General features: G+C 41.9%; 1 protein-coding gene across 6 annotated transcripts in view; it reads right to left on the reverse strand.

Moving 5' to 3' along the window:
* SGMS1 (sphingomyelin synthase 1) overlaps positions 1-16,164 on the reverse strand; it is a 198,079-nt gene that overhangs the window by 59,740 nt on the left and 122,175 nt on the right. Inside the window, exon 1 of one of the 6 annotated variants that reach the window (XM_034776042.1) lies at positions 7,303-7,410. The exons of the other annotated variants lie outside the window; for them this stretch is intronic. The gene's annotated coding sequence lies outside the window, so the exon portion shown is untranslated. Of the gene's footprint in view, positions 1-7,302; positions 7,411-16,164 lie in introns of those variants that run through there. 6 annotated transcript variants of the gene reach the window in all.

Genomic DNA, 16,164 nt, shown 5'->3' on the forward strand with positions numbered 1-16,164 from the left:
TGAGTGGCTGAGAGAAAAGTTTCTCTAGAAATCTCCCAGTAGCTCATTGGAAAGACAAAAGCATGTTCAGCTGCCTTTTTGAAACTGATTGTTTGAAAATGGGTGGACTACTTAGGCATGTATACAAAATGGAAGTGTGCATTCGCAGTCTCATGTGTCAATGGCTACTATTGACAACGTGAATGTAGCAGCTCTGCAAACACTGCTAAATTCCTTAGCAAAGTTTCACAGGAAAATAGTGATAATATATGTCCCCCAAATCAGAGCCTCTCTCAGACCTATTATTCCAGGTTGCACAGATTCAGGAATACCATACTGCATCCATTTTACTCTCTTCACATTTTTAAAGGTTATTTTCACAGCCTTGAGGACAACAGACTGAATTTTTTTTTCCAAAAGAAAACTCAGGACTTGCCTATATGGGGATTTACAGGAAAATTAATCCCAATTAACTAAGGCATTGTTAGGGAACGGGAAGGGAAAAGTCGATCTAAGCTACGCAATTTGAGTTACGTGAATAGTGTAACTCAAATCGACGTAGCTAAGATCTACTTACCGCGGGGTCCACACTATGTGACGTTGACGGGAGACGCTCTCCCGTCAACTCCCCTTACTCTTCTCGATCAAGTGTAGTACAGGAGTCGATGGGAAAGTGATTGGCAATCGATTTAGAAATCGACCACCGATGCATCGATCGCCGCAGTATCGATCCTCCAGTAAGTGTAGACAAGCCCTAACAGTATGAATTAAAAGTGGATTAGTTCAACTGCATTAAACCCCTGTGTGGATACTTAAGGTATGTCTACACTTAAAATGCTACAGCCGCGCAGTTGCACCGCTGAAGCTGTAGCGCTTCAGCGTAGACACTACCTATGATGACGGGAAGAATTCAGCTGTCGGCACAGGTAATCCACCTCCCAGAGAGGTGGTAGCTAGGTCAACAGAATTCTTTCAGAAACCTAGCACTGTCTACACCAGAGTTTAGGTTGGTATAGCTATGTCTCCCAGGGGGTGTGGATTTTTCACACCCCTGAGACAGATAGGAATGCTGATGTAAGTATCTAATGCAAACAAAGCCTCAGTGAGAACTGATGTGGTCTTGATTCAGTTTAGCTTAATTCACTTCCAAAGTAAAGTAAGCTACATTTAATTTACGTCATTTTAATTCTGAACAAGAACATCCACACTGGGATTTAGTGCAGTTTAACTAATTCACTTTTAATTCAGACCTTTAGTTAATTCGGATTCATTTTCCAATGCATCCTTGTGTAGACAACCCTAGGTTCTGGGACACAAGAGGGCAGCTTCAAAAAATAGCAGTGGTTCCACAAAAATCCAATTCAGCCACTGGGAAGTTAATTCTGAATACTCACTGCAAACCTACTTGAATAAATATACTGTAGCAATAATATTCCAATTGGTCTTCACAATTAGTGTGTGTTCTAAAACATTCTCTCACCTGAGTCGTCAAGCTGACTTTTAATTGTACTTGTGATGTTCACTCTACTTCCAATAAACAACACCAAAATTAGTTTAGGTTAGACTGTGCCTAACTGCATTAATGAGTGACCAAGAGAGGGCGGAGGACATGATGATCCTCCCTCTCCACACACCTGGAAAGGGAAAAGACAATAAGCAAGAACCAGGGAATTCTAGTGCTGACAGAGCTGGTAAAAAATTGGAATTGCAATTTTGCAGGGAATTTCTATGTTCTGAAATTTGTTTTCATTCTCATTTGAGACAAACCCAAATATTTTTGAAATTTTGGGGCAAATGGAAAATCCAAAAAAATTCACTTTCTGCAGTCTCAATTTTTGTTTTGGAATTTTATGATTTTTTCTTCATTTTTAATTATTTTTACATTATTTCATGACATGTCAATAGAAATTCTGGAATGAAAAATTTCCAAAATGAAAAAAAATTGGTTTCAAAATATTTTCCCTGTCCACAGGCACTTTCAAAACTGATATAAATGCTTACAAGAGTTTCTATTGCCAGCATGAAACCCTTACACAAACACATACCCCTTTATCTATGTGGCTTTATGCCTTAGCCTGCAATCTACCCCAGAACAGGTATAGATCATCGATTAAAATTACTATACTCCTGCAGGGCAGTACAAATTACCAAAGAGGGAAGGATCAGAGCTGGTGAAAAAGCTTAGCAAATGGAGAAATAAAAAGGAAGAGCTACAAAATTTTTAATTTCCTACAGACTTTTTCTTTCAGAATGTATGCGAGCTTCTTATATTTGAAACTATTGCAAAGGTAATGATTTTATATTGGCCAATGAAACACTCCATAGTGTCACACAAAATTTTATATTCCTAAAAGCCAAAAGTATCAACCAACTCATTTATTTAGCAATGAAAAATCATCTTTGCTTCTGATGGATTTAGCAAGTCTTCTATAAAAGTCTTATATATTCTGACTGCAAACTGAAGTTTGAAGTTTACAGCATCATCAAATTTATTATAAGAATTCTGAGTAGTTAACTTCTATTATATTCCATTTCTATTTCAACTCATTCTAATACTGGGACACCTGTTTATAATCTGTATAAAATGATTGTCAACCCCATATGCAATAGGTCTAAAAGTTATAAAATATATATAAGAAAACCATCACACTTGTTTTCTGTTTCCTTAAGACAAATGATGCTACCAAGCATTCTGGGCTAAATTTGATTATGTAGGTCCAAAAAAAAAAAAAAAAAGATACTAGCTTCTTCCATAGTTTTCCTATGATGCTATGGTTTAGGTGCTATTTTAAATCCTTTTATCATCTCTCCTGTTGCTGCATCATGAGCAGTCCATTGCCATGTTGCCTGCTTCAGGCTCCAGAATGTCCTTCCCCCAGGCCTGGTGGTTTTACTTGGTCTTGTGACATCAAACAAAAAAATGGTTTTTGCTTCACTGTTGAGCTTTCACCCTCTGCTTTATTTTAAGGATGAATGTCTGTATGTCATACTTGAACAAGCTATGTCAAGTCCTTAAAAAAAAAAAAAAAAACAACTGAAAGGGAGATTACTTCTTATGGTAACAACTTAGCTTTTCAAAGGCTCTACTCCAATCTTGATTCTTCTCTTTTCCTTATCACATGGAACTGTCTACGTCACTTGGATTGAGTAGAAAAGTTGTTGAGCAGCTTCTAATTTTTTTCTTCTCCTTAAATGTTTAAGGAACCTTTATCTTCAGCAAACAACCTTAAAACTTACATTCCTAACACCATTTTCAGTTTTCTGATAATTGTTTTAAGGTCTCCATGGGATTTCTGCAAAAATGATGTTATCTCTGAAGTGACTCAGGTACTTTCTAATGCAAAAACCTTGAATGGAATGAAAAAAATTTCAGTTCCACCTACCTATTTGTTCTAAAAAAAAGGCTTCTGGGTAGCAGTCCCTCCCTGTTTCAAAAACATATTGCTGATGGTATTAAAGCCAGATTCATTGGTATACAGTTAAGATTCTCTGAGGAATGAATCATTAATCTGTTCATGCTTTGGTTCATTTCTCATTGAGCCTTACATAAGCTACCTAGCGGACCTAAGCAAAAAGTGCTGTAAAAATTAGCTAGCGTTCAAAACAATGTTAGCTATTTCAGAACTTGTTTTTCTGACTTATCTGCGACATTTTTTGTTTTTGACTTCAGATCTATCTTAAAACTTATGTCAGACTTTTTCCCCTTGACTCAGGCCCACAAGCTGAAACATTTTAAGCTAAAAGGTCAATTGACATTTAAAAAACACCTTATGCTAAAAGACTGCTAAAACCAAGATGGATCAAAGTAGTGCAAAATTAACATGCAAAAGAAGCAACAGAATATTTTAGACAGCTTTCTGACAAAACAACAGTCTAGTACTGAAATTTTCTAGGAACCATACAAGCCCTATTTCTTCTTTTCAAATAACGTTTTTAAGAACGACTGGAACTGTCCATCTGAAATAAGTGTTATCATTACAAATAAATTATGGCATCATTCACCAATTAGTTCATCAGACTGCATTCAAATGAATGCTGCAGTAAGCTTTAAAATCACTCAAACCAAACTACACTGACTGGATCACTAATGTGCTGATAGTCAATTATTTCGGTTAAGAATGCTACAGAACATTAAACATTAACAACAGTTAAAGCCTATAGTACCTTCCCCCAAAATAAATGTAATTCAATACTGTATGCTTCTAGTTTAAATAATCTTGAACTACTGGATCATTTCCCCTCCACTTACCTTCTTCTCTAATGACTGAAATGGAGCTAAGCTATGACATATTTTGGCACAATATACTATTAACTTGACTCAATAAAATAACTGTGCTGAAATTCCATTTTCTTTGATACAATGTTAAACCTTTAGTGCACTTCTCTGGGAAATAGTGTGTGATCACTTTAAAATCCCATACAGGACACTGGCAGCACAGAGTGTTTAATAAGAAGTTTGTGTTTTACAGGATTCTGATTTGTTGTTCAAGAATTGCCAGAAGAATGCTTATCCTACTAGTTCCTATTCTCCTACAGTGGACCACCTGAAACAGATTCCCTCCTAACCATGAATCCAGATCCTCTCCAGTAATTTTACTCTTTAATTACTGAAAGCCCTTAGGATAAGAAAAGAAGATAAAAATAAACTTGCTTTATTGCAACGTGTATGCTTATTTTCTCTTCCGGGATGTAAGATTTAATGGGACAAAACTCTCTTCACTGCCTGCAGCAGCCCCAACGTCTCTAATCACTTTGAGTCACTTTGCTACATCCTCCAATTCAAGTTTGACTGTGGTTTATTTATATTAGAAAGTGTATACAGAGCGGTGTAAGGTGCTAAAAGATGCTTGCGTTTAAATAGTCAAAAAGGCTCTGAAAATTTTGACCGAGGCTACAAAAAGCAGGATGTTTCACCACTAACAAATTCCACAAACCACAACCACTGTACTTTGAAAAGACAAACAGCCAGTATCATTGGAAAAAAAATACAAAAAAGCTACTATAGACCAGGACAAGGAATATTAAAACGGTATTAGCCTCAACTTAATGAAGCTTGGTCTACACTACAAAGATTAGATCGATATTAGCTACCTTATGTCAGCCTATGTCAGATGCTACAATACAATTGCTCCCGCCAATTTAATTGCCCTACTAGACAGACATAATAACTCCACCTCCAGGAGAGCTTATGTTGGTGTAGTTAAGGTGACAGACACTGAGTTACTTACACTGGCTGTTGGATAAAATTCTAGTCAATATCATGGACTGCTGGAGTCCTGAAATTGACAAGAAAGGCTGGTAGGTTCCCTTCTGTGATCCCCACACCTGGCTCACAGCTCAGGCTGTCACCCCAGGACGAGTGGGGGGCTCCAGCTAGAGCCCAGCTGCCGCCTAGGCTCTGGCCTACCTGCTCCAATCGGGCTGCTGCCCAGGATCCTCTCTCGCCACTGGGAGCCCTGCTACCCCCCGGACTCCCAGCTGGGCTGCTACCTGGGCTTCCCTCTCCCCACAGAGCTCCCAGAGCTGTCACAGTGCAGCTGCTCTGAACGGAGACAATAGCAGCATAAAGTTGACAAGAACATTAATTTCACTACTGGTAGACTCTGTGCTGTGAAATTGAGCAGGTGGGGGGCTCCAGCCCGTGTGGCTGTCAGTGCTCCAAAATGCCCCACTGCAAGGGTGCAAGCACTCCTGGTGAGGACGTGTTCCACCGGCAGGAGGAGGGTAGTGTGGACACCAACAACCTATTGAATTACTTCAATGGTTGTAGTCAACCTAAATTAAATCGACCTAAATTTTGTAGTGTAGACCCAGCTGTTCTCAACCAGGGGTCCAGACCCCCATGGGGGGCTGCAAGCAGGTTTTAGGAGGTCCACCAAGCAGGGGCAATGTGAGACTTGCTTGAGCCCAGGGCAGAAAGTTGAAGCACCGCTGTGCAGGCCTGAAACCCAGGGCCCTGAGCCTTGCCACCTGGGGCTGAAGTTGAAGCCTGAGCAATATGGCTTTGCCGGTCTGCCGGTGGTTTGGGGCCCCAGGCAGCTATCTTGCTTGCTACCCTCTAACGCTAGCTCTGGCTTTTATATGGCATTGGTGGGCCGTGGAATTTTTATAGCATGTTGGGGGTGCCTCAGAAAGAAAAAGGTTGAGAACCCTTGGTGTAGACAAGCCGAGTTGAACTTCTTGCTAGAAATCTGTTCTTCACCCTGGATGTCTAACACCTACAGACCCAAGATCTAGATCAGGGGTGGGAAAACTACGGCCCGGGCTGCATTCGGGCATCCAGACATTTTAATCTGGCCCTTGAGCTTCCGCCAGGGGGCGGGATCTGGGGCTTGCCCCACTCCAGTGCTGCAGGCAGGGAGTGCGTTTGGGGGCTTGCCCTGTTCTGTGCGGCTCCTGGAAGCAGCAGCAGCATGTCCCCCTTTCAGCTCCTACTCATAGGAGCAGCCAGGGTGCTCTGCACGCTGCCCTCACCCCAAGCGCCACCCCCGCAGCTCCCATTGGCCAGAAACCACAGCCAATGGGAGCTGATAGGGCAGTGCGCAGAACTGCCTGGCCACGCCTCTGCATAGGAGCCGTAGAGGGGACATGCCGCTGCTTCTGGGAGCTGCTTGAGGTAAGTACCGCCGGGAGCCTGCTCCCCCTCCCGCGCCCCTGCCCCAGCCCTGATCCCCTTCCTGCCGTCCGAACCCCTCTGTCCCATCCTGGAATACGCTCCTGCACCCCCAACTTCACCCCTGAGCCTGCACCCCCAGCTGCACCCCAACCCCCACTTTCATGAGCATTCATGGTCCACCATACAATTTCCATACCCAGATCTTTGCCTACCCCTGATCTAGATGTTTGATCATAATTGAAGATTTTAACCTAACAAACTCTTAATTATTAGTATTTAGTAAGGTAGATTATGTCCTCTCTTTTATGAAGGAAAAATAGGACATTAATTTGTTGTAGCACAGAAGGTTGCAATCAAGAAGAAAAGTTATCTTTTAAATTTAAAAGAAACGGAGAACTAAATTTAACCAGAACCTATATAGTGTAGTTATTTTTAATGAAACAGCCCACAAACAATGAGAGAAGAGTTTACGGAAGGAAATCTAAAACTGCAGAAACCGTATCTGAGGCCTCATCGACACTTAAAAATTAGATCAACCTAGCCACGTTGCTCAGGGCTGTGAAAAATGTTATGCCCTGCATGCCGTGGTTAAGTCTACCTATCCCCTAAATTAGGCACAGCTACATCAACAGAAGGATTCTTCCCTGGAAAATTTTTAGTGCACACCAGTCACTTGTACACAGACCAATTAATACGCAATACTTTACCGTGCTTTAGCAGTCACACCGCTGTAAGGCACGTTATCCCACCAAGTAGACATGCCTTTCAAAAGACAATGAAGGAGGATTATTTGGTCTTGGGAGATCTCTGAATTTCTGTAAATGAATGTAAAGAAGAACAAATGCACATTTTGGGAGAACCTTTCAACCTCAGAGTGTTGAGTCCCTATTCAAAATTTTTCTTAATTATTAGTTATTAAATGAGATACTTCATGTGTAGTTAAAAAGTGGTTTGATATTTTTTCTAGCGCATGTTTTTCTGAAACCATCTAGTAGTCTGAGAAACGTATTCATTCTCAATCCATGGAGAAAAGGTACAAAATATCAAGTTGCGCCCTTCAGCCCAGAGAATAGATTGATCTGGTAGTGGCAATATTTATTTGCCATTAAGCTTAAATCCAAATATTGCTTGGTGCCTGAAAGGCCTAAAACCACTAGCAGGGATGCTGTTACAACTATATGCCCCAACCTCACAAATTATTACATGCGGATAAACCCCTACACACATGCAGCACTTTAGTGAAATCTTACTTTTCATCATGAGCAGAAAAGAGGTTTCAGTTTATTTCAAGACAGATAATGATTCTGTTATAGCAATATTTGTGAGGGTTTACTTTTTGTTCAGTAATTTTATGCATTTAAACTTTTATCATTGCTTTGGTCTAGATGATTTTTGGGGGCAGATGACCAAAATTTCACAACTCACTCTTAAGTTCATCTTCATCTCAGAAATATTGATTCTTACTGGTGAAGAAACAGCATCTTTATAAATAATCTTACAAGATACAGAATGGAAGTGAAACGGTTTCCAGAAAAGAGTCAATTAAATGCTCAGATAAGCAAGTGGGTGACAAAGAGGAAAGGAAAGGATAAAATTAAGCATTCCTATCATTTGAGGTTCTCTCTTTTAAACACTGAGCCTCATATCATCTCCCATAAGGTAAATTAATCATATAAAAATAGGCCAGCTGAGGCATAGAGAGTTCAGCAAAATGCTTTGACCTAGATCACAGCGTGGTGCAGTTCCACAATGATGTCCTAATGGACCCAGAAGTCCCGATAAGACCACTATATCCAATTACCAAATCATTCTTTCCTCTCCTTGTTGAAGGTGGCTAAGTTATGAGGGGGCAATGGACAGGAAGTGTGCTATTACTTGCAAAGAAATAGGGACAAACCCATCATACAGATGTTTTCTACAGAAATTCTGTTATAATTAACTTTTCCTGAGAACTGGGCCCCTATTTGGAAGATTTTAATATATTCAGGGGCTGTATTTCACTTCCATTCATACACAGTATTTTAATTTTATATTAAAGAAATTTAATTTTACAAAACTGGACTCCTGCTAGTTTCAACTGCCTCTTAAAAAAAAAAAAAAAGCACAAAAAGCCAGTAAGATTTGACCAAATAGCAAAGACTTTAAGACTGACAAATTCTTTTTCCTAAAACGTTTTCCATATCTGCCAGTGTAAGACTGCTGAAAATGGTATAAATCCAGTCTACTTGGGAAAAGCTCAGTTACTATAAGATACAGATGAGAACATTGAGATAAAAACTGAGAAATTCATATGTAGGAATTTAAGAAACCTGTAGCACTTGAAGTGTTCTGATAATATTCTTCCTGAAAAGATTTATAAACTGCAGCAGATAAAATCAAAAATACAACTACAGTATCTATAGGAATAAAAACTCTGTTGCCAGAATAGGTCAAACCTCTTCAGATACAATCTGCATAGAATCATAGGACTGGAAGGGACTTCGAGAGGTCATCTAGTCGAGTCCCCTGCCCTCATGGAAGAACTAAGTATTATCTTCTAGACCATCCCTGACAGGTGTTTGTCTAACCTGCTCTTAAAATTCTCCAATGATGGAGATTCCACAACGTCCTTAGGCAATTTATTCCAGTGCTTAACCACCCTGACAGTTAGGAAGTTTTTCCTGATGTCCAACCTAAACCTCCCTTGCTGCAATTTAAGCCCATTGCTTCTTGTCCTATCCTCAGCGGTTAAGAACAATTTTTCTCCCTCCTCCTTGTTACAATATTTTATGTACTTGAAAACTGTTATGTCCCCTCTCAGTGTTCTCTTTTGCATGCAAACTTATGATTTACTTATCTGGCTCTAGAGTCCCTATTGTATTTAACAAAAAAATAACCAAAAATATACTCAAGGGAGAAAGATATAAAGGCTACAAACAAACCTAATAGACATTTGAAGTACAGGGTCAAGAACTATTTATTAACTAAGAGATGCTGAGCACTTACTAAAAGTAATGCTTAAGATTAAAGTTGTATACTTCAGTAGTTTACCATTAAACATTAAATACAGTACATTTATAATTAACTATTGATCAATTTTCTCCAAAATTCCCACGCTTATTTATGAAATATAATATTAAAACTCAACAACAGATATAATTACGACATTTAGTGACAGTATATGAAACTGAAAAGGTATTTAATATTGAGATCTTAATTACCTATGTCCGTTCCACAAAACATCAGAACATAACTCAGATTGTAAGAGAGATGTATTTTGTACACACGCAGACTACTTGGGGAGGTGGGATGTTTGAAGATGGCTGCAAGTTTCCATCAGTGTATTTTCAGCTGTGGGAAAGAACAGCTCAGGCATGTAATTTTGCACTCAGGAAATCTATCAAGCAGATGCCACTGACAAAAGCTACATCTAGCCACAAAACAGGTACAACATGGGGAAGCAGAAAGGTAAACTTTCACACACTGCCCCATCTGCCTCAAGATCACATCTAGGGGATTAGTTCGATCTCTTTATCCATTCAGTCTCTGACTCCACTGAAATCAGAGGAGTAACTCTAGCATGGATAGAAACAGGGCCGACTTTAAGCCGATTCAGCCAATTCCCCTGAATCGGCCCCGCGCCCTTGCCACCGCCGGTACGCTGTACTGGGGCAGCCCAGCTTCCCCAGGGACAATTTAAAGGGCCTGGGGCTCCCAGGAGGGGCTGGAGCCCCAGGCCCTTTAAATTGCCACCAGAGCCCCACTTCTGGAGCCCTGGGGTAGGGCTGCGGGGCTCTGGAGGATATTTAAAAAGTCCGGGGCTCCCGTTGCTTCTACAGCCCCGGACCTTTAAATAGCCATTGGAGCCCCACCGCTTCCCCAGAGCTCCCTCTGCTATTTAAAGGGCTGGGGTGGTAGAAGCAGGGGCGCCCAGGGCCCTTTAAATAGCCCTCAGAGCCCTGGGGTAGCAGGGGGCTCCAGGGGCTATTTAAAGGGCCGGGGCTCCAGCTGCCTCTGCCACCCCGGTCCTTTAAATAGCCACAGGAGCCCTGCTGCTTCCCCAGGGCTCCAGCAGCTATTTAAAGGGCCGGGGTGGTAGAATCAGGGGAGCCCCTGCCTTGCCCGCAGCCAGCCCCTGCTGCAACCCCTGCCCGCACCAGCCCCGCACCCCTGCCCTGCAGCCATCCCGTCTCCAGCCAGCCCCGTATCCCCTGCCCGCAGCCAGCCCCTGCTGCACCCCCTGCCCGCACCAGCCCCACACCCCTGCCCTGCAGCCAGCCCGTCTCCAGCCAGCCCCTGCTGCACCCCCGCCCGCAGCCAGCCCCTGCTGCACCCCCTGCCCGCACCAGCCCCGCATCCCCTGCCCTGCCCACAGCCAGTCCCTGTCTCCAGCCAGCCCCTCCTGCACTCCCTGCCCTGCCCACACCAGCCCCGCACTCCCTGCCCTGCCCGCACCAGCCCGTTTCCAGCCAGCCCTGCACCGCCTGCCCTGCCTGCAACCAGCCCCGCACCCCCTGCCTGCAGCCAGCCCCGCACCCCCTGCTCTGCCCGCAGCCAGCCCCCCACCCCTTGCCCTGCCCGCAGCCAGCCCTGCACCCCTTGCCCTGCCTCCAGCCAGACCCTACCTCCAGTCAGCCCCTGCCCTGCCTCCAGCCAGCAATGTACGTAATATATAATTTTGTTATTATTTATATAGTTATGGAAAGTAAATAATACATGGAAGAAATGAAAGGGTTTTTTTTTTACGTGTTTTTTTTTTTTTTAAGTCATCCCTGCCGAAGCCCCACCGAAAATGTTCGAATTGGGCCCTGCACTTCCTAAAGCTGGCCCTGGATAGAAATATGCAGGATAGCTTTGATCTTGCTATACCTCGAATAGTCTGGGTTAGCCACTTGATTACATAGGCATGCAGTCACAGCTTCACTGCTGTTATTATATGAGCTAGTTAGATCAAAGCTAGGTCAGGTATGTCTACATGTGCTACAGTCACACTTCTGATTGCAATTCAGACATACCATGATAACCCCAATTCATGTGCACTGTAAAGTGTATATGCAACTGCCAGGAGGAACTGGGGAATGGTCCAATCGCCTTCTCCCTTTCCTCATGACCTGTCTGCACTGGCAAGTTTCTGTGCAGTAAAGCAGCTTTCTGTGCTGTAACTCCTGAGGTTTACACACTACCAAGCTACTTCGTGAGCAGAAACTGCGCAGTTGCAGCGCTGTAAAAAAACCACCCTGACGAGAGGCGTAGTAGATCTTTCTGCGCCGGGGGTACAGCATTGCGGTGCCAGTGTACGCCCTGGTCGATTATAGCGCTGTGATTGGCCTCCAGGAGATTTCCCACAATGCCTGTTCTCGCCTCTCCGGTCATTGGTTTGAACTCTACTGCCCTGCGCTGCTCTGGGTCCATTTGGAGCTGGCCTCCTTCTTCACTCAAGAAGGACGTCCTGCATTTAAAAGCTCCATATCCTTCTTCCTTCCTCCCAGGTAATTCTTGTCAATCACCCCGGTAAAGAAAAAAAAACTACCCTTTATCCATCTTGCCTTTTAAAGGGGAAGTGGGGGAGGGAGAAAACCCAGCTCCTCACTGGCCACCATTTCCTGTGAAGTTGGCTAACAGCCTGTTCTCTTGTCTGTCAGAGGAGGTCTCCTAGCCAAACCAGATGTGCACTCCTGAGCAGCCAAATCCTTATATTAATTATCCAGGCAGCCCAGAATGGTATGTTACTTTGTTTAGGAACACAGAATCTAGCTGCTATGACATAGGGTTCTATAGCTTTAATTTATGTAGCTGACAACATGACAGTAGCTAAAGCTTTCATGTTATGTTCCCTATCCCATCCCAAATCTCATTCAGCTGCCTTTATTTTGTAGTTTAATTTAGCTATCTTGGATTGTGCAGAGTCTCAAAATACTACAGTCAAGCAAAGGAAAACTGGATCCCTTTTGGTGTTAATTAAAATACACTAATAGTACCACCAGTTATAGCTGAATGAACAAACAAGTGCTAATTTTGAATTTAATTGATTAAATTTTTTAAAGTTTTGTTTTTTGATGCAAAGGCAGTAAGAATGATGATTTCTTATCGGTCCAAAGAATCTATTACAACATATAAGGTCTTTCAGGTCAAAAAGATCCTTTTTTCCAAGAGATAAAAGCTTTTATGCAAGCTGTAAGTTGGCTACCTTATGTTGATTTTCTCAGTTGAATTTACTAAGATTTTATTATATGAGAAATAGAACTACAGATGCATTCTGATATCAATAAACACACCCAAAACCTTTTACTACAATACTTATTGTAACGAAGCTATGTTCAGTAATTAATTTTATTCACCAAAATCTTTTTTGCAACACCACATCCATTGGATATGAAAATACATTTCCCATTATCTGATCATTCCTATCTTTGATCATAACTCATGAGAACAGCCTACCAAATCAGTATAAGATTCTTGAAGTGTTTTTGTTTGAACAGGACATCTGTTACAGAGTCATCATAACAGCAAACCCCCAAATTCATCCATGTAATATATGAGTATCACATAAGTCATTGTTTCTTAAACTTCATAGACAAAATAAATACTTTGAAGAACACAGCACTGTAAAGTTAAGTACAGTAACTACAATTTTTAAAAAGCACAAACAGATCTTAAAGCTAATCTCAATAAGCCAAAACTAAAGCCCAAATGAATTTTAAATTAAACTGTTGAGAACCAAACTGAAGTTCACCATATACAATATATATAAAATGAAATTTCATTGATGAGTTACAGTAACTACTGATAGCCATTGCACGAGGTTTTGCAAACTATATTACTATTCTTGCCCCCAGGGCGTTTTGCATGGATACTTTAGGCAGCTAGATTTACAAATCAGGCCCAGAATAAATACCTCCTGCATACACAAAGTCAATAGCCTAGAACAGCATTTATATTACTCCTCTCTCTCCATAATGGCAAGTTTAGAGCTATGCAGGAACCTGAATAATTCTTAAGTGTGTGTGATTGTTAGTGTTTTTCATGAGCTTTTTACCTTGTGGACCATTTATGGGGATGTCATAAAACAAGATACAGGCTTCTCCTGATATTTCACTATACAGGAACTGAAATACTGCGGGAAAATCACAACTATTTCAGACACAAATGTTTCCTTACGCATAAATAACTATGCACCCATCCCTATTCAGGACTACAGACATGGATGAAACTCCCAGACTCATAGAAAAGCATTTGCACTGTTTTCCCATTTAAATTTAAGGTGTTTTCCTCTGTTAAGAGGTTTTATTGGTAATTTTTACCGACCAATTTCATTTTAAATTTTAGAATTTATTTGTAAATTTTGGATGTGAAGCCCACATCTCCTCGATGCCTAAATCACTTTTGAAAAAATGGGACTTAGGAGCCAAAGTCACTTGGACACTTGAAATATTTTCTTAGTACTTAGATTTATTTTTAAACTATTTTTTTTAGACACGAGGCTCTATGAAGCAGGAACTCTCTTCCTATGTATTTGTTCAGTGCCTGCCAAAATGGAGGCTCTAATCAGGGTGCTAACAGAATATAAAATTTTAAGATTACTTATTCTTTTTAGATGTGCTGAGCAGCAATGACACTAATTATTTTTATTACAGTACTACTACTATTTTGCTATTCCACTAGCAAATGAGTAATTTAAAAGCACAGTTGTTAATTAAGTCAAAAGATCTCTGGTGGGTAGTGACTTTCTCAAGGTCACACAAGGCAGAGGCTATATAACCCAGGAAACCCATCTTCCATTCCCATAATCTACCCACTAGACCACAATGCACTGCTGAATTATAAAAACTGTATTTGCAAATTAGATGCAGGATTTCAAACAACTTCATTATTTATTTTGCAGTGACAATGTTCAACTCTAAGACTTCCTTCTGAGAAAATCTGCAGATGTTCACAATGCTAGCAAATTATAACAACTCATTAAATTGATAGCACTATAAACATACAGTTTACAAAAAGTAGAACATACGTAAAAGTAACTGTCCTTCCTTTTTGTCCTTTAATCAAGTCAGCACACAGATGATTATAATAGAACCCCAATTTTAAGAACTAATTGTGGATGGAGGACTTCATAAAATTGACCATCTCAGAGCTGCAGCACAGTGCATCACATCACTTTTTTTCTTGTCCTTTAAACCCCCTATAAAGCAATTTCCAATACACTAAAGCAGAGGTGGGCAAACTACGGCCCAGGGGCTGCATCCAGCCCTTCAGACATTTTAATATGGTCCTCGAGCTCCAGCCAGGGAGTGAAGTCAGGGGCTTGCCCTGCTCCACACGTGCTGGGGCTCTGGTCAGCTCCCAGAAGCAGCAGCATGTCCTCCCTCTGCCTCCTACACGTAGGGGCAGCCAAGGGGACTCCGCACACTGCCCCCACAGCTCCAATTAGCCAGCAACCATGGCCAATGGGAGCTGCCGGGGCAGCGCCTGTGGCCGGGGTAGTGTGCAGAGCCGCCTGGCCGCGCCTCTGCATAGAAGCTGGAGGGAGGACATGCCGCTGCTTCTGGGAGCTGCTTGAGGTAAGTGCCGCCCGAAGCCTGCACCCCTGACACCCTCCTACGCCCCTGCCCCCTCCTGATCCCCCTCCCACCCTTCGAACCCCTCGGTCCCAGCCTCTCATCCCCAGCCCCACCCAAGAGCCCGCAACCCCAGTCGAAGTCCTCATCTCCTCCCGCACCGCAACCCCCAATTTCGTGAGCATTCATGGCCCGCCATACAATTTCCACATCCAGATATGGCCCTCAGACCAAAAAGTTTGCTCACCCCTGTACTAAAGGCATTGGACTGTGGAGAGGGGTGATTGACTTGTTCTTCATCCACATAATGAATGTTATGTGATTTTCTTTCCCCCTGAGGAAAAATGGTTCATATAACTGGTCAGCAGTAAAAATGAGATTCTACTGTACTGTCCACTAGATGCTAGAAGGTGTATTGTAAGTTAGATCAGTTTCAAAGCTGCTGTAAATAGTTCTACCTGATCAAAGCCAGCATTTCGTGGAAGTATCTTGATCAGTTTAGCTAATCTGCTATACTACTAAGCCACTCAATGGTTCTATTTCCCATGGTGATCATGTTCCCAGTAGGTTTGCAAAATAATATGTATTCTGGCTAGGATCTGGAGTTTTTCCTCCTATTCACTACAAGACCTCGTAAATCAAACAAAGCTGTATCTCCTGCATGTCTTAGGTGGCTTGGTTCCAAGAGCACATCCAAATATACCAGTAGTGCAAATGAGGAATTGTACAAAGATACATATAGAGAGAGCTGGAAAATCCTGGTTGGTAAATTGGCAGAGCATGCCATGGAATGAGAATCAATGTCCATTCCTACCACAAGATGTATTTCAATCACAGCACCCGGCTTCCTTTAAGAGTTAAAATTGACCCATCTCCCACCCTGTCTCTATAATAACCACAGCAGCCATTTTAAAACTAGGAAGTTTCCTCACCTAGACAACTCCTAGCTTGGCAGCTTATTTGACTATCATGTACAGTACAAACAAATCTCACACCACTGGTTCAATATTTCTCAAGGTAAAAAAGCTGAGGCAA

Source organism: Trachemys scripta, chromosome 7 (assembly GCF_013100865.1).
Source record: "Trachemys scripta elegans isolate TJP31775 chromosome 7, CAS_Tse_1.0, whole genome shotgun sequence".
Classification (NCBI taxonomy): Eukaryota; Metazoa; Chordata; order Testudines; family Emydidae; genus Trachemys; species Trachemys scripta.